This window comes from Aedes albopictus, chromosome 3 (assembly GCF_035046485.1).
Source record: "Aedes albopictus strain Foshan chromosome 3, AalbF5, whole genome shotgun sequence".
NCBI classification, from domain to species: Eukaryota; Metazoa; Arthropoda; class Insecta; order Diptera; family Culicidae; genus Aedes; species Aedes albopictus.
This window is the reverse complement of record NC_085138.1, coordinates 316,149,619-316,170,490: the sequence shown is the minus strand read 5'-3', so window position 1 is coordinate 316,170,490 and position 20,872 is coordinate 316,149,619. Positions and strand designations below refer to the sequence as shown.

The 20,872-nt window shown below is 43.4% G+C and overlaps 1 protein-coding gene across 1 annotated transcript in view; it reads right to left on the bottom strand.

Annotated features, from left to right (window-relative positions):
• Window positions 1-19,154, bottom strand: part of LOC109433256 (uncharacterized) — a 363,056-nt gene extending 343,902 nt beyond the window's left edge. Inside the window, exon 1 of the mRNA XM_062842555.1 lies at window positions 17,044-19,154. The gene's annotated coding sequence lies outside the window, so the exon portion shown is untranslated. The remainder of the gene's footprint in view (window positions 1-17,043) is intronic.
• Window positions 19,155-20,872: the final 1,718 nt, after the last annotated feature.

Sequence of the window (20,872 nt, the reverse complement as noted above, 5' to 3'; positions counted from 1 at the left end):
AATATTTATATTTATCCTTTCCCTTCAGAGGATCTATCGTATTTTGGACACCAGCGTTACGCCAATATATGTTGCCCACTTCTGTTTGTTTTTGCTGTGAGTGTCCAAAAAATATTGGCACATCGCTGTGTCCAAAACATGTTGGTTCCTTTACTTGGAAATCGAATTAGAAAACTTCTGGGTACGTTTTCTCAATGCCTTCTTTTTACATATGGGACTGACTGGCACAATAGGTCCTATGAATCACCTATACAATTGAAGTTGAAAGATACCATATTTATTACCAACTTACATAGACAACGGTTCGATAAATATCATAAATTTTCCTGGTGGTGTGTCGGTACATACGGTTTCAATCCATTGCGGTACTGAATATTTCCGCAAATATTTTCCCACTAGCGTAATTTATTCCAAAATAGCTTTCACTTCTGCTAAAGTTGCTCTAATAGAAACGAATACCTAGATGTTGGGGCGGATATGAAGTTTGGTTTCGTCCTTCTTCCACCTACCTTCCATTGCTCCTAACCGATACGGAACTGGGGCACTCAAGCCCAAAAACGATGCTGTATGTAAACCTTTCAAGAGTCCCATCGGCAAACATTCTCCGATACTCTTGCAGTCACACATAGGAATAACTCATTTCTAGTGAATGGGTAAACCTGAAAACGGCACAAACTAGTTGAACGATTTCACTGGTTTGCTTTGCGAGGTGGTAGGTACCTACTTCGCTGACAGACATAGTGCCTTCTTGATATCATCCAACAGCCAACAGCGGGATAACTATCTCTGGTTGCAAAGAACGTCGCGCTTTCACGTCACCATCATCGTCGTCGACAGTCAACTCGGAAGGCAAACACTTTACCGCACACTTTATCCTTCTTATCATCTTGAATATGCTATGTGTGCGCGATGATGGCGGGCGGCAAAGGAGTTTCTCTGGCTGACACTGACTGACTGACTGACTGCGTGGTCGTGGCACCTACACATCTCATCCTCAGAGCTTCTTAAAGGACGATAAAGGCACTCGGGATATTTATCTGAATTGTTTATAGGCGTTCTCTTGTGCTTTTTTTTCCTGCTTGGTTTTGTCTCCCAGAATCGCAAAACAAAAGGGTTTCACCGATCTTCAAGAGGAGGCGTTTGGGAACACGCACATGGAGGAGGGCTGTTTTTAAGCCCTACGATGGGACCTTTGTTTCGGCCTGGGGTAGGGGTAAGAATCTCGAGGAGTATGCTTCCGACAACGACCCAATATCTGCGGCTGTTGTCTATTGTCACTCGTTCGGTTGATGAGGGGATCTGGTGAATCTCTCTGCCGTTGCGCTATGTATTCAGTTATCGCATCAACGAGAAGTGAGCTCTGCGAGCAGAGCTGCTAAGTCGTTTCATGGATGGGAGAAGCTGCCTTTGTTTTGATGACAAAATTGTTTCCACTTGGGTGAAATTTGGGGGGTGGGGTTTTGGCTACTATTTCCATCTGATATGGGTCCTGATAGAGTGGTTTCGGCGTTGCTTCTGTCGACTGATGGTTTGTATCTCAACGATGTTTCGCAAGTCAGCATGGAATTTATGGCATTTTGAGCATAACCGTTCCGGTTGTCCGATGGAAAATTGGGTGAATGTGGCTTACATCAATCTTAGAAACAGTAAAAATTTTCTTTAGTATAGATAACACAGTTCAACATTAAATTTTGTCATGGGATGAGGAAAAAAGAACAAGGATTTGGACCCTTAGAAGTGTCGTAGTGAAAGAATTTTTGAAAAATATTGGACTGGGCCTTCATAGTTTATGACCGAAGTTTGTATGAAGAACTTGGGGTGTTCAATTGATAAGTGCATTTACTCCATAACTTTTACATGGATTAAGTCAGAAATGTTGTAAAACATTTCTTCTTTGACTTCTTCAGGAACATTTCCAAGAATCCCTACTTTTTTTATTTTTTTATCTGTATTAACGAGATTTTTAGCCCTGGGCTAGTTCATCTCGGGAACCACGCTTTACTTCCTTTCCGAAGGAAGAACTCACATTTTGCGAGTTTGTCGGGAGTGGGATTCGATCCCAGCGTGATAGTCAAGTGTTCTAACCATCACACCAGGTCCGCTCCACACAGAATTCCTACTTAAATTATTCCTAGGATTCCTGAAATATTTTTTTAGATTTCCTGCACAATTAACAAAAGGAGTATTCCAGAAAGTTTCTCCAATAATTTCTCCAGGATTTCGTTTATTAATACATTTAGAAATTATTAGGCACGGTAAAGGCTGGGTATGCTGCGCAATTCAGATCCCATGGTGATCCACTAGCCTCTGCCCAGCAACTCCTATCCCTACCTCCTCGCGGTACCGGCCGGAAACTATGAGCAATCTTAGGGAAGGTCGGGTAACCAACCCCGGTGGGAACTTTGGTCGTAGGCTGACAGGGAAGGGGGGGGGGGGTTTGCTCCGGTAAACCTGAGCGTCTGTTCTCCAGGAGGAGCGGCTCACAACAGCGTCTGATCTCAATGTTAGGGGCGGCTGATCTACGTCCGAGTGCCAGGGAAGGACTCTAAGCTCTACTGTGCACTATGGTCCTCCGAAAAGTAGGGGGTTGGTGTCAGGCCCTACGAGCTAGCTGTAAAAAACATTGTAACGGAAAATCAGCAAGAGAACAATACGAACCGAGACCAACGGCAACGACCCCAGTGAACAAAAAGGACTTGCAATTGGAAGCTCGGTACGTGGAACTGCCGATCTCTCAACTTCATTGGGAGCACCCGCATACTCGCCGATCTACTAAAGGACCGCGGGTTCGGCATCGTAGCGCTACAGGAGGTGTGTTGGACAGGATCCATGGTGCGAACGTTTAGAGGTAATCATACCATCTACCAGAGCTGCGGCAACACACGCGAGCTGGGAACAGCTTTCATCGTGATGGGTGATACGCAGAGGCGCGTGATTGGTTGGTGGCCGATCGACGGAAGAATGTGCAAGTTAAGGATCAAGGGCCAATTCTTCAACTTCAGCATAATAAACGTGCACAGCCCACACTCCGGAAGCACTGATGATGACAAGGACGCATTTAATGCGCAGCTCGAACGCGAGTACGATCGCTGCCCAAGCCACGACGTCAAGATCGTCAAAGGAGATTTAAACGCTCAGGTAGGCCAGGAGGAGGAATTCAGACCGACGATTGGTAAGTTCAGCGCCCACCAGCAGACGAACGAAAGCGGCCTACGACTCATTGATTTCGCCGCCTCCAAAAATATGGCCATAGCACCTTTTTCCAACACAGCCTCCCTTATCGTTACACCTGGAGATCACCACAGTAGACGGAATCTCAAATCGACCACGTTCTGATTGACGGACGGCACTTCTCCGACATTATCGACGTCAGGACCTATCGTGGCGCCAACATCGACTCCGACCACTATCTGGTGATGGTCAAACTGCGCCCAAAACTCTCCGTCATCAACAATGTTCGGTACCGGCGACCGCCACGGTACAACCTAAAGCGACTGAAGCAATCCGATGTCGCCTCAGCATACGCGCAGAATCTCGAGGCCGCGTTGCCAGACGAGGGCGAGCTCGAAGAGGCCCCTCTAGAGGACTGCTGGAGTACAATGAAAGCAGCCATCAACGACGCAGCCGAGAGCATCATCGGGTACGTGGAGCGGAATCGACGGAACGAATGGTTCGACAAAGAGTGCAGAACGGTTTTGGAGGAGAAGAACGCAGCGAGGGCGATAATGCTGCAGCAAGGGACTCGACAGAACGTGGAACTTTATAAACAGAAGCGAAAACAGCAGGCCCGCCTCTTTCGAGAGAAAAAGCGCCGCCTGGAAAAAGTGGAGTGTGAAGAAATGGAACTGCTGTGTCGTTCCCAAGAAACACGGAAGTTCTATCAGAAGCTCAACGCATCCCGCAACGGCTTCGTGCCGCGAGCCGAAACATGCAGGGAAAAAACGGAGGCCTCTTGACGGATGGACGTGAGGTGATCGAAAGGTGGAAGCAGCATTTCGATCAGCACCTGAACGGCGTGGAGAGCGTAGGCACAGGAGACCTCGGCAACGGAGTAAACGACGACGCCAGTGCAGCGGAGGACGGAAATGAACCAACTCCCACGCTGAGGGAAGTTAAGGATACCATTCACCAGCTCAACACCAACAAAGCAGCTGGTAAGGATGGTATAGCAGCTGAACTCATCAAGATGGGCCCAGAAAAGTTGGCCACCTGTCTGCATCGGCTGATAGTCAGAATCTGGGAAACCGAACAGCTACCGGAGGAGTGGAAGGAAGGGGTAATCTGCCCCATTCACAAGAAAGGCGACCATTTGGAATGTGAGAACTTCAGGGCGATCACTATTTTGAATGCTGCCCACAAAGTGCTGTCCCAGATCATCTTCCGTCCTAAAACGAATGAGTTCGTGAGAAGTTATCAAGCCGGCTTCATCGACGGCTGGTTGACAACGGACCAGATCTTTACCGTACGGCAAATCCTCCAGAAATGCCGCGAATACCAGGTCCCAACGCATCACCTGTTCATCGACTTCAAAGCGGCATACAATAGTATCGACCGCGCAGAGCTATGGAGAATCATGGACGAAAACGGCTTTCCTGGGAAGCTGACTAGACTGATTAAAGCAACGATGGACGGTGTGCAAAACTGCGTGAGGGTTTCGGGTGAACTATCCAGTTCATTCGAATCTCGCAGGGGACTGCGACAAGGTGATAGACTCGCATGCCTACTCTTCAACATCGATCAGGAAGGTGTGATGCGACGAGCCGGGCTCAACAGCCGGGGAACGATTTTCACAAAATCCGATCAATTTGTGTGCTTTGTGGACGACATGGACATTATTGCCTGAACATTTGGAACGGTGGCAGAGCTGTATACCCGCCTGAAACGCGATGCAGCAAAAGTCGGACTGGTGATGAATGCCTCAAAAACAAAGTACATGCTGGTAGGCGGAACCGAACACGACCGGATCCATCTGGGTAGTAATGTTACGATAGACGGAGATACTTTTGAGGAGGTGGAGGAATTCGTCTACCACGGATCCTTACTGACGGCAGACAACAACGTGAGCCGTGAAATTCGGAGGCGCATCATCAGCGGAAGTCGGACCTACTACGGGCTCCAGAAGAGACTGCGGTCGAAAAAGATTCACCCCCGCACCAAATGTACCATGTACAAGACGTTAATAAGACCGGTGGTTCTCTGCGGACACGCGACATGGACTGCTCGAGGAGGACCTACAAGCACTCGGAGTATTCGAGCGACGCGTGATCTTCGGCGGTGTGCAGGAGAACGGTGTGTGTCGGAGAAGGATGAACCACGAGCTCGCTGCACTTTACGGCGAACCCAGCATCCAGAAGTTGGCCAACGTCGGAAGGATACATACGATGGACAGTGCATGTTGCAAGAATGCCGGACAACAACCCTGCAAAGCTGGTGTTTGCAACTTATACGGTTGGCACAAGAAGGCGTGGAGCGCAGAGAGCACGATGGGCGGATCAGGTGGAACGTGATCTGGCGAGCATTGGGCGCGACCGAGGATGGCGAGTGGCAGCCACAAACCGAGTACAGTGGCGTACTATTGTTGATTATGTCTTGTCTTAAATGTAATGTTGAACAAATAAATGTATGTAGAAATTATTCCAATAACTCTTTCATGAATGCATCGTTAAATGCCTCCAAGGACTTCTGCAATATTTTTTTCAGGAATCCTCCCAAGAAATCTTACAAAGATGTCTTCAGGAATTCTTCTCAAGGTTTTCCGTAATTTTTTCATAGCTTCCACCAGGAATTCTTTCAAAGATTCGTCTTTCAAATTTGTTACAGGGGCTATCTAAGAGAACCTCCAGGAGTACTTCCCAGCATTCATCCCGAAAAACTTGTACCAGGAAAACCTCTTTTACAGGATGCCTCCAAGAATATCTACGAGAAACCTTACAGGAGTACTTCCGAAGATTCCTCCATAAGTTTATCCAAGGACAGTCCTTGTAATTCTTTCCAAAACCTTGTCCAGTCTGTAAAAAAAACTTGAAGATTTTCCGCAGGAACCAGCACTTGCAATTTTTCGTCAGTTGCTTTTCCCACCGAGAGCGGCAGATACTGAACCTCTTCTGAGCCCATTGCTTTAACAGACCCGGATACTTTTGTACCTGGAGTGTTACGGCGGCAGGCAAATTGGATTTTCGGACACTGGGTTTTCAGCAGGCTCAACACATCGGGCTTCGGTTGAGTACAGCTTTAAACTGTAAATATATTTCATTGGGTAATGCATAGGTGAGGTTAGGTATAAATATATATATATGTAAACTGAAACTTAAACTATCAGTGCTTTCACCGCGTAAATGTCCAATTGCTTCCCAACCACACATAACATTTAGTTCTTTCTGTAATCGAATGCATGTTTAGATAAGTTATGATTATGTGGCATGGATTTAAATAGTTACCTTTAGGATGTTGCGTGAAACAAACTTGGCACTATTCTTGATAACAACTTTATTTTGAAATGCTTCAAGCTGGAACAGGTTCTATCATTATTACCATTTTCTGATAGCATGTTATTGTACTACTTACATTTAATAGTGCATTTTTTATGCCAAATTCACAAGGAACAATCCAATTTTCATCGATATCTGCTGCTGGGATTAATATAGCAATATAATATATCTTTAGCATAATTTGAGGTGTTATAGATAGCTTACCGTAGTATAATAGTATATAGTTCTAATTTAGAGAAATAATGACAATTTTAGGCATCAAATTCAACCTGTAGAAATCAGAAACATTACTTTGCATAATTCACTTGTCATAGTAAAGATCTAACCTACCAAGTTACGAATGAAAATAGCGATTCATTTAGGGTACTTCTACAGCATTTGCTAGTCGGAATTTTATCTGTAATTCAGGAGACGACTATTAGGCACTGACTAATCAATTCATTATATATAAATCCTACTTTTGATAGGCAATTTAGTTAAAATAAAGATTCTAAATTAGCACGATCATGTACACATCAGATTGAGATCAAAACATTGTCAATGAATGGAGTAAACGTTTCCTACAATAGTGTTGAAATCAATCTGTCTATTCGGTGGCGCACCTAGCGTTGATGGAGGGAATCTCCAGACGTCGCAGGCCGGGTTGCCGGTGCTGTGGTCGTGGCAATATGGAGTGATACGGATTTGTCGGCAATTTTTGGGACAGATTCTTTACTATGAACAAATGGTCAGAAAGTAAATAAAAAAATGATCATCAGTCTTATACTAACACATATCCTAGCTCCTGCTTATTTAGCTCTCAGTGCAGTACCACATCATATCAATCACGGAGGAGCATCCGGACATGCAAAGTCAGTCTAAGCAAAGCTATGCTAAGCAAAATTTCATAAAAAATACACATTCGGAAGTTTTGATGGAATTGAAAGATTTTTTTTGAAAGAAATGGAAAAGAAAAGCCACTTCCTTAAAACTAAAAAGCTGAAGTAACGTAGCCCGTTCGAATGGGTTGAATTGTGTTTCTTTGCACACCAATGCTCTCCGACCAAGCAGTTTGGTAGCCAGGTACTAACTACTGCGGTCATGTAGCTACAAGGCATTCAACAAAGCAGCACCACCCCGTTTTCCCTATGATGGTGGTCGGCCGTGTGGGCGGATAGAGTTCAACAGAGCAAACAATAACATTATACAATAACAACGGTGCGGTAGCATGTTTATGATTCCGTTAACGCATTTACGGAGCCCGACGGTGGCATATGGGCGAGTTTGTTCGCGCAAACAACCCCATCGCATCGCAAGAAAGGATGGTGGACGGTTGCCGAAGATACCGGGCCGGGCAAAACTGAGGCGCAGCCTGCAGCCAGCAGGCAGCGAAAACTAATCCTGTTTGTGTTTTGTAAACAAACAGCTAACACAGGAGCGGCCACGGACGAACTTTATCCCTTAATGTTGGGGCGTCGTCCGCGGGTGCTGGCCTTTAATTCCGGCATCTGCCATGGTGGTATCACAAATATGTGTCTATGGTGACATGTATAGTGAAGTGATGAGTTTGGTATAGCGGGGTTTATAGGTGAATTTTGGAAATTGTCTTTTAGCAGAAAATATTGCAAGCTAGTAATCGTAAAAATACAAATAAGAACTAGGTATACATGAATGACGCTAGTCTCAACTGGGACTGGGACACATTCTGTTTCTTAGCCTAGTGTTCTATGAGCACTTTCAAAGCCTCAAGCTAAGAACTTTCTTTATCAACGATCATTTTTGCATTCGTATAACTTGTGACAGGTGCGAAGAAACTCTTTCTCGAAGAAGTTAAGAATATTTCCATTGTCAAACCAAGAGCTTCACCTGCAGTAGTCTTAGGCTTAGATGAGAACATACAGGAGGTGGCCAAAATGTTTGGGATAGGCAACTTGTTTTCCTCTCACAAAAAAGTTCAACAAGCTGTAACTTTTCATGGACTGCATAAAAAATTCTCACTCATTCTCAGGTTGACTGTTTATCAACCTATTATATGTGCAATGTGCATCTTAGGTACAAATTTGGGCTCGAATGGCTCGCGAAGCTAGAGCCGTTCTCGTAAAACACTATTTTTAGACAACCAATTTTTGAACCGTCATATCTTGGAAACCAGGGGGTGGAAGCTCAGGTAAAATATTATCTCCTGGGCGCCCATTAAAACACCACCCCCGGCGAAGACTGGCGCTCGAGCCTAGCTATTTAGCACTGTAGTTGGAGGAAATGCCAATGCAGAAAGAAGAAAATGGCCTACGTCTCATCGATTTCGCCGCCTCCAAGAACATGACCATTCGTAGCATCTTATTCCAGCACAGCCTCCCGTATCGTTACACCTGGAGATCACCTCAACAAACGGAATCGCAAATCGACCACGTTCTGATTGATGGACGGCACTTCTCCGACATTATCGACGTCAGGACCTATCGTGGCGCTAATATCGACTCTGATCACTACCTGGTGATGGTTAAACTGCGCCCAAAACTCTCCGTTATTAACAACGTACATTACCGGCGGCCGCCCCGGTACGAAGTAGAGCGACTGAAGCAACCGAATGTCGCCACCGCATACGCGCAGAATCTCGAGGCAGCGTTGCCGGACGAGGGAGTGCTCGATGTGGCCCCTTTAGAGGACTGCTGGAGTACAGTGAAAGCAGCCATCAACAACGCAGCCGAGAGCACTATCGGGTACGTAGAACGGAGTCGACGAAACGATTGGTTCGATGAGGAGTGCTGAGCGGTTCTGGAGGAGAAGGATGCAGCGCGGGCGGTAATGCTGCAGCATGGAACCCGACAGAATGTGGAGCGATACAGACAGAAGCGGAAGCAGCAGACCCGTCTCTTCCGGGAGAAAAAGCGCCGCCTGGAAGAAGCGGAGAGCGAGAAAATGGAACTGCTGTGCCGTTCCCAAGAAACACGCAAGTTCTATCAGAAGCTCAACGCATCTCGCAAAGGCTAAGTGCCGCAAGCCGAAATCTGCAGGGATAAGGACGGGAGCCTCCAGACGGACAAACCTGAATGGCGAAGAGAATGTTGGCACGGAGGACCAAGGCAGCGGAGGAAATGACTATGTTGGTGCAGCAGAGGACGGGAATGAACCAACTTCCACGTTGAGGGAAGTTAAGGATGCCATCCACCAGCTCAAAAACAACAAAGCGGCTGGTAAGGACGGTATCGCAGCAGAACTCATCAAGATGGGCCCGGAAAAGTTGGCCACCTGTCTGCACCAGTTAGTAGTCAAGATCTGGGAAACCGAACAGCTACCGGAGGAGTGGAAGGAAGGGATAATCTGTCCCATCCACAAGAAAGGCGACAAGTTAATGTGTGAGAACTTTCGAGCGATCACCATTTTGAATGCCGCCTACAAAATGCTATCCCAGATCATCTTTCGTCGTCTTTCACCTAAAGTAAATGAGTTCGTGGGAAGTTACCAAGCCGGTTTCATTGACGGCCGGTCGACAACGGACCAGATCTTCACCGTACGGCAAATCCTCCAGAAATGCCGTGAATACCAGGTCCCAACGCATCACCTGTTCATCGACTTCAAAGCGGCATACGACAGTATCGACCGCACAGAGCTATGGAAAATTATGGACGAGAACAGCTTTCCCGGGAAGCTGACTAGACTGATAAGAGCAACGATGGACGGTGTGCAGAACAGCGTAAGGATTTCGGGTGAACTATACAGTTCATTTGAATCCCGACGGGGACTACGACAAGGTGATGGACTTTCCTGCCTACTATTCAACATCGCCCTGGAAGGTGTTATGCGACGAGCCGGGCTCAACAGCCGGGGTACGATCTTCATGAAATCCAGCCAATTTGTCTGTTTTGCGGATGACATGGATATTATTACTAGAACATTTGGAACGGTGGCAGAACAGTACACCCGCCTGAAACGTGAAGCAGCAAAGGTCGGACTGGTGGTGAATGCGGCTAAGACAAAGTACATGCTGGTAGGTGGGACTGAGCGAGACAGGACAAGCCTTGGCAGCAATGTTACGATAGACGGGGATACTTTCGAGGTGGTAGAAGAATTCGTCTACCTCGGTTCCTTGCTAACGGCTGACAATAACGTGAGCCGTGAAATACGGAGGCGCATCATCAGTGGAAGTCGTGCCTATTATGGGCTCCAGAAGAAACTGCGGTCAAAAAAGATTCACCCCCGCACCAAATGTACCATGTACAAGACGTTAATAAGACCGGTGGTTCTCTACGGGCACTAGACGTGGACGATGCTCGAGGAGGACATGCAAGCACTCGGAGTTTTCGAGCGACGCGTGCTAAGAACGATCTTCGGCGGCGTGCTGGAGAACGGTGTGTGGCGGAGAAGGATGAACCAGGAGCTCGCTGCACTTTACGGCGAACCCAGCATCCAGAAAGTGGCCAAATTCGGAAGGATACGATGGGCAGGGCATGTTGCAAGAATGCCGGACAACAACCCTGCAAAGTTGGTGTTTGCTAACCATCCGGTTGGTACAAGAAGGCGTGGAGCGCAGAGAGCACGATGGGCGGACCAGGTGGAGCGTGATCTGGCGAGTGTTGGGCGTGACGGACGTTGGAGAGCTGCAACTGCAAATCGAGTATTATGGCGGCAAATTGTTGATTCAGTATTATCATGAATATGATGTTAACTAAATAAATGAAATGAATCTTGGTATTCAGCATGGCCATGCTGAGGGTGACGGGTTCGATTCCCGGTCGGTCCAAGATCTTTTCGTAAAGGAAATTTCATTGACTTCCTTGGGCATAGAGTATCTTCGTGCCTGCCACACGATATACACATGCAAAATTGTCATTGGCAGAGGAAGCTCTCAGTTAAAAACTGTGGAAGTGCTCATAGAACACTAAGCTGAGAAGCAGGCTTTGTCCCAGTGAGGACGTTACGCCAAGAAGAGGAGAGAGAGAGAGGAGGAATCTTGGAAACCAAGGAATCAAATTTAATTAAATTTTGAGCATTTTGAATAATATATTGATACTTGATACGACGTAATCAAATGTAATATTTTCTAACGATGATTAAAATTATACCGGTTTAACGATTTCACCCATATAAAAGAAAATTAGTCAAGTTTACAGCACCATACAAAAAAACCTAAATGTGTTCTTTCTTCATTCCAAATGAGTTCCAATATATTTGATAAGGGATATCTTGAGAACAGAAGTACAAAATCTTTGTATATCACGACTAGAAATAATGATATAAATGTTTAAAATTTCATTCGATTCGGTTCACTGGTTTTCGAGATATGACGGTTCAAAATTTGGTTGTCTTAAAAATAGTGTTTTACGAGAATGGTTCTAGCTTCGCGAAATTAACCAATCTAGCCCAAATTTGTACCAAAGATGCACATATAATAGGTTGACAAACAGACAAAATTTGAGAATTATTGATGCACTCCATAAAAATGTTCAGCTTGTTGAACTTTTTTGAGAGAGAAAAACAAGTTGCTTATCCCAAACATTTTGGCCACCCCCTTTAGATAAACGTTACTTTTGTATAAGATCAAAACTTGGCAACATGTTTTTACCGATTTTGGCTACACAAATTTTTGACAAAATTACTACCTGTCCGTATAAGAATATCACCTCTTAGGCTTTTCGATAAAGTTGCGTCCACAAAGGAAAAACGCGCTCATATCCCTAATCGTTAAAGATAAAAATCTGCTTTGTGATTTTGGAAGGGCAGAAGAGTAGCTCATTTCAGATACTAAACCTGAAAATATGGTACATGAAAAACTTTTGCGGCTGGACCAGTTCTACAAGAAGATTGAGGGTGGGATTTGCTAATGTTAAAATACACATTAAAAACACCGGCACAAAACAATTCTTTACACGGTGACCTCTCGCACCGATCAACATAACCCAGAGGTTCTCAAACTTTTTTGCTTGCGACCCACCCACTTTTGATTTTCAAAAAAATTGGCGACCCACCAGCATAAAAATTTATAAAATTAGTCATTTTTTGCAAGGCAGTCCACTTTAAAAACAAATACATTTTACCACTTCCATAGTTTGCGCCAGGTTATAGTGCTCTTTAAGTTTTTTGATAAAGTCTAAGAAAGATTAAGGTGTCAATGTTTGCAGCATCAGTTAACCCTTAGTCTTAAAAAATTGAGATAAGATTCAAAGTTTCTAATATATTAAACCAGTCTGGCTCCAGATATAGTGGTAATTTTATGCTCCTCCAGAACTTTAAAATAGACTTTCAAATTAAATATCGGTTGAAAATGCTATAGATATTCACAGCGAATGGGTGAACATCAAGTAGTTTTTAGAATTATAGTACTGCTGGAGGGTCATACAAGTCCTCTTGAAATTTTAAATGAAACTCTTCATATACACACTTATTTTTATTTCTATTTTTATTGAAATCACTTTTTGTTTGTTCCGTCACAGATAACAGACGTTAAACCTGACCTGACATACAAAATATGTGTAAACACTTCCGACCGCCATTTTAATATTGGGACCTAACTGGCAACCGTTTGGAGATGGCGCAACGATCGCATTCATAGTGCTAGAGTGCGAATGATAAATGGTAATAATCCCTGTCAGATAGCAATAACTGCAGTAATTTGTTGTATCGATAGTTTTAACAGGTCTTAGATAGTGTCGACAGGTTTTAGTTAAATGTTGTTCTACGATAAACACCTATTGTCTGTGGTTCCGTTAAATTTCAGGTTGTCTACATTCATCTGAAAATGAGAATTACTGAAGTTCGGTAAAGGTAAGGTTTCTTGTCGAAGTTTATCTGATGTTTTGTTGATTTTTGGTATTTCCAATTTTTTTGATATTTTAACTGCTGAAACTAACGTGTTAGTCTACCAAAAAATGCTAACTGCAGGTAACAACTTGAACCTATTTTTTCCAGAACAAAATTTACTCTTATCTTAAAACTTTCGATTGAAAAATTAAAGTTTAAGATTCAATTTCAGAACGTAGACAGTAGATTCAATATTCAATATACTCCAGACACTTATAATTCTCAATTTTGAATTGAATTAAGGATAAATATACTGATTTATCGACCGTATTCTATTAATAACTTGACGATTTTGTGGCTATATCGGTCTCTTTCTACTCATAGTATAAGGGAGTAAAGATCAAAGTGGATAATGAAATGATAGATATGATAGAATTCGCTAGGTAGCGAACAAGTGTGAAAATTTTATAGAAGGTGAAATTAGGCAAGTAGGCCATGTATTGCACGAATACATCGAATGCATGAAACTTCTGCCGTGCGACCTGTGCTTTTAAACAGATCGGCTTGGTTGGTAGTTCATACCACCTTACCAAGACTGGCAAAAGTTTCAGGCACCCGACTTCCTATGTATTGTTCTGTTTTCATCACAAATTCTATCGATCGGTAGCTTTTTCGGAATTCGCACTCCGTTCATAGGGGTATGCCTATATCGCGGCGTGTTCTTCCTATTAGCTTTTTCGATCTTATTGGATAGAACACTTTTCTTTTTGAGCCAAACTTTTCATATCATATACTGATTTATCGACTATTTTGTGAAATAATAATGCATGGACATTTTTTTGGGAATGGTTCACAATAAGGTACAGGGGGCGCTGAAATTTAGAAACCTTGAGTAACCAGCTCTGGTTTTACCATGATAACACTGGCCTAGGGAGAACGTTTTGTAACTTGTAAATAGTCCATATTTATAATGCAAGCCAAAATAAAGCATAAACGTTAAAAAAATAACTCATTTTAGCAACATAAAATTCACCTCGTGTTGCTAAAATCGGTAAAAATAACTGTATTTTTACTATATTGTTATATTTTTCTCGTTTCAGAGATCGAGCAATGGCGCTTATGCCTAGGTTTTTCGAGCATGGAAATGAGGGTTAAATTCCTATGTTCCATTCCAGGAAGAAAAGCATCGACGGAGTGACATTAACTTCACATTTATGCTGTATCCAGAGCAGAAAAAATATCAACTGCATAATAGAATATGTTATTTTGGCATAATAGCTAACTGTATAATGGAATCAGTATTTTTTATGTTATTTATATATCTTATTATGTTATAAACTTGTCAGTCATAAGCGGCAAAATAACAAAAAAAATGTTCCTGGAAGACCAACATAACAACAAATTTTATTGGATTCAAACTTAATTTCAAGCTTAATAATGATTCATTGTGTGCAGTGAATTTGAAAACTTTTTATTGTTGTGTTATAGATCATCACATATTTGTACATTTTCAATAGTAAGGACATATCAAAACTTGGTCTAGAACAAAGTATACGATCAACGATCAATGAACAAAGTATATTATTGTAATGTTATTGAGTGGATGAATCTCAATAATTTGATCATAACAAAATAAGATTACCCAAAAAACATGTTATAAAAAAGTAATACTTTGATAAGTTAATAATAATAAATTATGATATAATAATAGGCTATGTGGTTCTGTTGTTATGACTTTGATATTCTCCTCGCTCGGAATACTATGCTGAGCGCTTTGTATAAGATGTCCCAGATCAATATCTTTAATGCGGCATCAATATCCATATCAAGACGCTGCACAGTGGGAAAAAAACAGTGCAAACCTACACTAAATTCTGTATCTCACGAACGCATCCGGCTTTTCTAATGAACAAAATGGTTTTAGGCGTAAAATTGTCTGGAGAATCGAATGGAAGTGTTAAAACAGACCGCACGGGTCATTATCTTGCTCATTTTGCCCTAATTCCCCAATTTTTATTAACATTTATATGAAACTAGCTCTAAAACAATTATGAAACATGAATGCAGTTTGCCTTGAAGGACTTTTGTGAAGGATTAAGATGTAAAGAATCGATTTGAAGGGATTGCAGTGACCGCATGAATGTATTTATGCTTATTTTACCCTAATTCCCCTCATATATAGAATTTTGTATGAAATTAGCTCCATAACTCGCAAGGAAATTATGAGTGGTATGCTAAGAAGCTTTAGTGAATTATGATACAAGGAATTGATGAGAAGTGATTGCAGTGACCGCGCGAATGTTATTATGCTCATTATACCCTAATTCCCCACATACATTGAGTTTTGTATGAAATTAGCTCCTTACGCGCAAGAAAATTATGAGTGGTGTGCTAAGAAGGCTTTCTTTAGTGGATTATGATACAGGGAATCGACAAGAAATGGTTGCAGTGACCGCGTGAATGTTATTATGCTTATTTTACCCTAATTCCCCACATATGTTGAGTTTTTTTTAATGAAATTAGCTCCATAATTCACAAGAAAATTATGAGTGGTATGCTAAGCAAGAGTTTTTTAGTGGATGATGATACAAGGAATCGATGAGAAGTGATTGCAGTGACCGCGTGAATGTTAGTATGCTCATTTTACCCTAATTTCCCACATATATTGAGTTTTGTATGGAATTTGCTCCTTACTCGCAAGAAAATTATGAGTGGTATGCTAAGAAGGCTTTCTTTAGTGGATTATGATAAGGGAATCGACTAGAAATGCAGTGACCGCGTAAATGTTACCATGCTTATTTTACCCTAATTCCCCACATATATTGAGTTTTGTATGAAATTAGCTCCATAACTCGCAAGGAAATTGCGTAGCCTCGTAGCCGTGCGGTTAGGGTCACCAAGCTTCTAATCGCACCATGCTATGGGGTGAGGGTTCGATTCCCGCTCCGGGCGATGAAACTTTTCGTGAGAATAGTTTCTTCTCCGTATCCACTGGTGCATGCTCCGTGTGTCCCTTGTCTAGTGTTTAAGTTTCATTCAGTCTGTGCAGCCTCTGGCTGAAGACGGTGTCCGCGTCTTTTTTAATAAAAATTGGGGAATTAGGGCAAAATGAGCAAGATAATGATCCGTGCGGTCTGTTTTAACACTTCCATTCGATTCTCCAGACAATTTTACGCCTAAAACCGTTTTGTTCATTAGAAAAGCCGGATGCGTTCGTGAGATACAGAATTTAGTGTAGGTTTGCACTGTTTTGTTCCCACTGTGCGCTGGCTGCACAGTAGGCCAAGCAGTAGGCCTGGCCGCTTCAATGTTTGTACTGCATCTCCAATGTGCTGCAAGCATTGATAATGACAATAAAAATCATAGAAGTAGTAGCCTAGATAGAATCTAAAACAAACTAACTTTAGTACAGCACTTTCAGTATGGAGCATCTTGCTAAATGTTTCAGAGCATTGAAGTGCGAAGATGAAGGTTACCAGTCACATGAAAGATAAGAGAGATCCGTGTCACAAAACAAAAAAAAATCTATACAAAAAGCACAAATATAAAACTGGCGGTATACATAAATCTAGCGAAAAACGACAATTTCACAATTGAAAAAGGTCAATTACACTGGGCCGAAACGTCGGGCAACACAAAACCAGTCATTTTGAATTTTCATAGACTGAGAAAGCCAGTCAAATCAGTTAGATAATTTCCATCGAATTTTCGTCACAATTCCTGATTTGTTGTACAATATGACAATAATGAAAACAAAAAGAGAGACGAACCAGCCAAGGGCTGAAAGTCTCTCTAATAAAGACAAATCAATCAATCAATCAAAACAAAAAGAACTTACCAATTTCTACACGTTGAGCAGCTCTTCTAATCTTCTCGTTCTACAGCAACAAACTACCAGCACAGTTTTGTCTTCTTCCGGATTTCCCCTTTCTACCTACCCTACACACTCCCAACTCAGACTAGACGGCGACTGGAGCGAAAATAACACAATCTTCCATCACCGAGATGACTTTCTCGTAATAGCTTGTAACCTTTTCTTCTTCACTGGCTGCCGATAAAAAATAAGACACCATATCCTCGAACGTTCATATCACTCAGCACATTTCATCCCGACTTTCCATCAAACGCACCATTTCATCAAAATCATCATCATCGTCGTCGTGCTATTCTTCTTCTTCGGCTTCGTCAGGATCGACGTTCACTGATGAGAAGACGGTATACCTATATATAGGGGGGACAGGCAGGAAAAGAGGAAAACTTCACGCTCGACTAGACTCGAAGCAGCTTTAGCTTCGTAAGCTCTACCAGCCCGCTTTTTTCCTGCTTCCAAGCTTCTCGTAGCTTGGCGGCGGGTGCGTGGATTGCCTAATTTCACTAATCGCTTTCGCACATCATTAATCACATTAATGGAAAGCCGCTTCGCCGGCTGAATGGAACATCCACTACACTATCTCTTCCTTCATCCACAGATGACGCTTTCGGGGGCTTTGTTTGCGCCTGAATGCCGTATTTAACGTGTGACGAAGCAGTATATATTTAGGCGCCTTTTGTTTTGCGGATTTCTTTACGCCTGAATCACCACTATGTTTTTTTTTTGTCGGTGTCCTTTCTACCGAACAGGAGAAATCTCTGAACCAGCACAATTGGATTAGGGATGAGAGCGAGGGCAAATTTATATTCCAAACAAAATCATCCATTCACCACTCGGTCTGTTTTGCTTCCTTCGTCGTCGTCCGGGAAAAAAAGCATCCCAGCGTGACCGAAGAAATTTGTTACAAATTTATTACATTATGATTTATGGCATACTTTCAGGCGGGGTGAAACGCACAAAAGCGATGTTGTTTTTCTGTCCCGTCAAGCGAAAGCCAGTCGCCATTCTAGTCGACGAGCAAGCACAATAGTCCCGTAGTCTCGGCTTTCAAAGCTGTAAACGCAAACCATGAAGCGGAGAAAAAAAAAGCTTAAATGTAATTTCACTCTACCGACGCAACGGTTGAATGTGATAATTTTTCATCTTCATGTAAACTTCACTGCATTAAAACGAATGACGATTGTTAATTTTCATGCGAAAAAACAATTCCACCCTCGGGCGTTAGCTGTTTCTTCTCGGAAAACACTCGAACGAAAACAATGCTTTTCCACGAACCGACGAAATTACGGGAAAATTCCACAAGTGAACCGTTCGGATGCAGACGCGAAACTAGTCGGATTCCATCGAAGCACGTTTGCTTTTGTAACTCACCGAACGTACCGTGCCCTGTATCCTTCCCCCCACATCGCCTAACAGTAGCCTTCCACTGCTACTACTACGCCCGCCCTCGCGCCTCAATGTCGACTTCAAAGTCCCAACGCCCGTCTCCCACGCCAGCCCAACTCCCACCCCAATAATTGCTAGTTAAGTAGTTACACACTTCCATGCCACCAACACCACCATCAACGGGAACAGGATGCAACACTACCACACTGTCGAACCGAAGCAATCATCCACCCTCCTCTCGTCGTGGTTCCCGAGGGTTGAATACCTTCACAAAGGCGCGCGCCATGTGCTTCTCCGAAACATTACAATCGACTGTAGGTTATCCCTCAATCCCTTTCTTTAACCACGAAATCGTCGTCGTCCTTATTACTCAACAAACGGAGTCCGCACAGAACGAACGAAACCGAACCGAAGTGGAACCACGTCCGACGGGAACTGAATCTAGCGCCGCGATGTATGCAACAGCCAAGCCTGGCTTGGCCTGGCGGACAATGTTTACGCCTGTTTACGCTTACGCTATAGCTACGGAGGGGGCCGAAGTTTGACAGATGCTTCGCTCGCGTACTACAAAGAACTTCGCATGTCGGAGTGAGTGAAGGCGCATGCGTCGCTTTTGCGTGCACTCTTCGTAGATACAGGTGGTGGTTTGTCGGAGTTGTGATTGTGGCGGTATAGTGCTGTTCGGTAGGAATTACTAAATGAACACAACATTTATAAACTGATAATGGTGTTGGCCACGTCTTTGAGGTTATCGGTAAAGGAGGAAATTTTAGTACGACTAGGGGCAAATGGGCGAAGTAGGAGGTCTTTAAGTGGGGGAGAAATAGAGGGTACCATGTGAAATTTCAGAGAAATTCAGTGAGTTTCACAAGAGGTTTCAGGGATTTCAGGGTTCAGGGGATTCCATTAGGATTTCAGGGAGCTTTTCATGGGATTTCAAGAAACTCCAGGGCGTTTCCGGTGATTTCAGGAAGCTTTAGTGGGATTCCATGGGGTTTTAGGAGCATTTCTGTGGTATCTATTTTCAGGCCCGTGCACAGAAGTTGGCGCCAAGGGAGAAGTTTTCCCCAATTTTGGCAAAAGGCGGAGGGGCGCCTAGTGTATGAAGCGTCGGTAATGGGGTGGATCCACCCCCAACTTCTGCACGGGCATGATCTTTGGAGATAACTGGAGGCTTCAACGGAGACGATCAACGGGTCTCAAGATCCAAATTCTTTAAAACATTGAATCAAGCCGGAGCTGTATAAATTTAAAAAGGCATTAAAAAAAGGGTAATTTATACGTAATTTAATTCACGGCTTTAATAAGGTAATCTAGTTTGTGAGTACAGGTATTTACCGAAGCATCAGAGATAAGGCCAAGGAAGTTACCAGGAAGTTCCATGAGAGTTTAAATAAGGGGGTTTCAAAAGGATTCAGGAGTGTTTCAGGGGGTTGTTTTAGGGGAATTCATGAGCCATGGAAGGGCGTTCCGTCAGGTTTCGTTAGCGTTTTAATGGAAGTACGGGGATCTCAGGTGCGCTTCAATAGTATTAAAGGGGGTTCAGAGACATTTTAGGGAAGGTCTCAGGGGAGTTTCAGGGGCATTTGAAGGCATTTCACAGAGTTTTAGGAACGTTTTAAGGACGTTCAGAGAGCTTTAGGGGCTTTTGACATCATTTCAGGGACGTTTTAAGGGGATCTGAGCTACACTTCAGGGGGTTTCTGGAGCCATGTGAAGATGTTCTAGATATTTCCAGGGGTATTTCAAATCGATTACGGATCCAAGGGCATTTCAATGGTATAATGGATCTTTCAGGGAGTTACAGGGCATTCTAGGGGCGTTTCAGGAATGTTTCAAGGGGGTTCAAGAGTTTTCGTGAAATGATAAATGCCTCTGAAATTCCCTTAAAACCTTGGACCCCATGTAACGCAGCTGAGACCTTCCGAAGCCGTAAAAGCATCTGTAACACCTTTTAAACTCACCAAAATTCTTAAGTTCCCTGAAATTCCATCGAACCCCATGTAACGCACCTGAGACCCGCCGAAACAGCCGAAAACGCCTGCTTAATGCCTCTAAAAACCCACCGCAAATTCTCTACATCTTCCTTGAATATCTCGGAAATCCTTAAAACTTCCTTGGACCCTATGTAATGCACTTGAGGCCCTCCGAAACCGCTAAAAACGCCTGCGTAACGCCTCTAAAGCCCGTCGTAATTTCTCTGAAAGTTCCAGAAATACCCCCAGAACACCCCTAAAGCCCTCTCTACTCTCATATAACGCACTTGAAACCCTCCGAAATTCCCGAAAATGCATGCATAACGCATCTGCAACCCGTCGAAAATCCTCTGAAACATCCTCCAATATCGCCTTAAAATCCTCTCTGACCACATGTAACACACCTGAGGCCCTCCCAAACCACCGAAAACAAA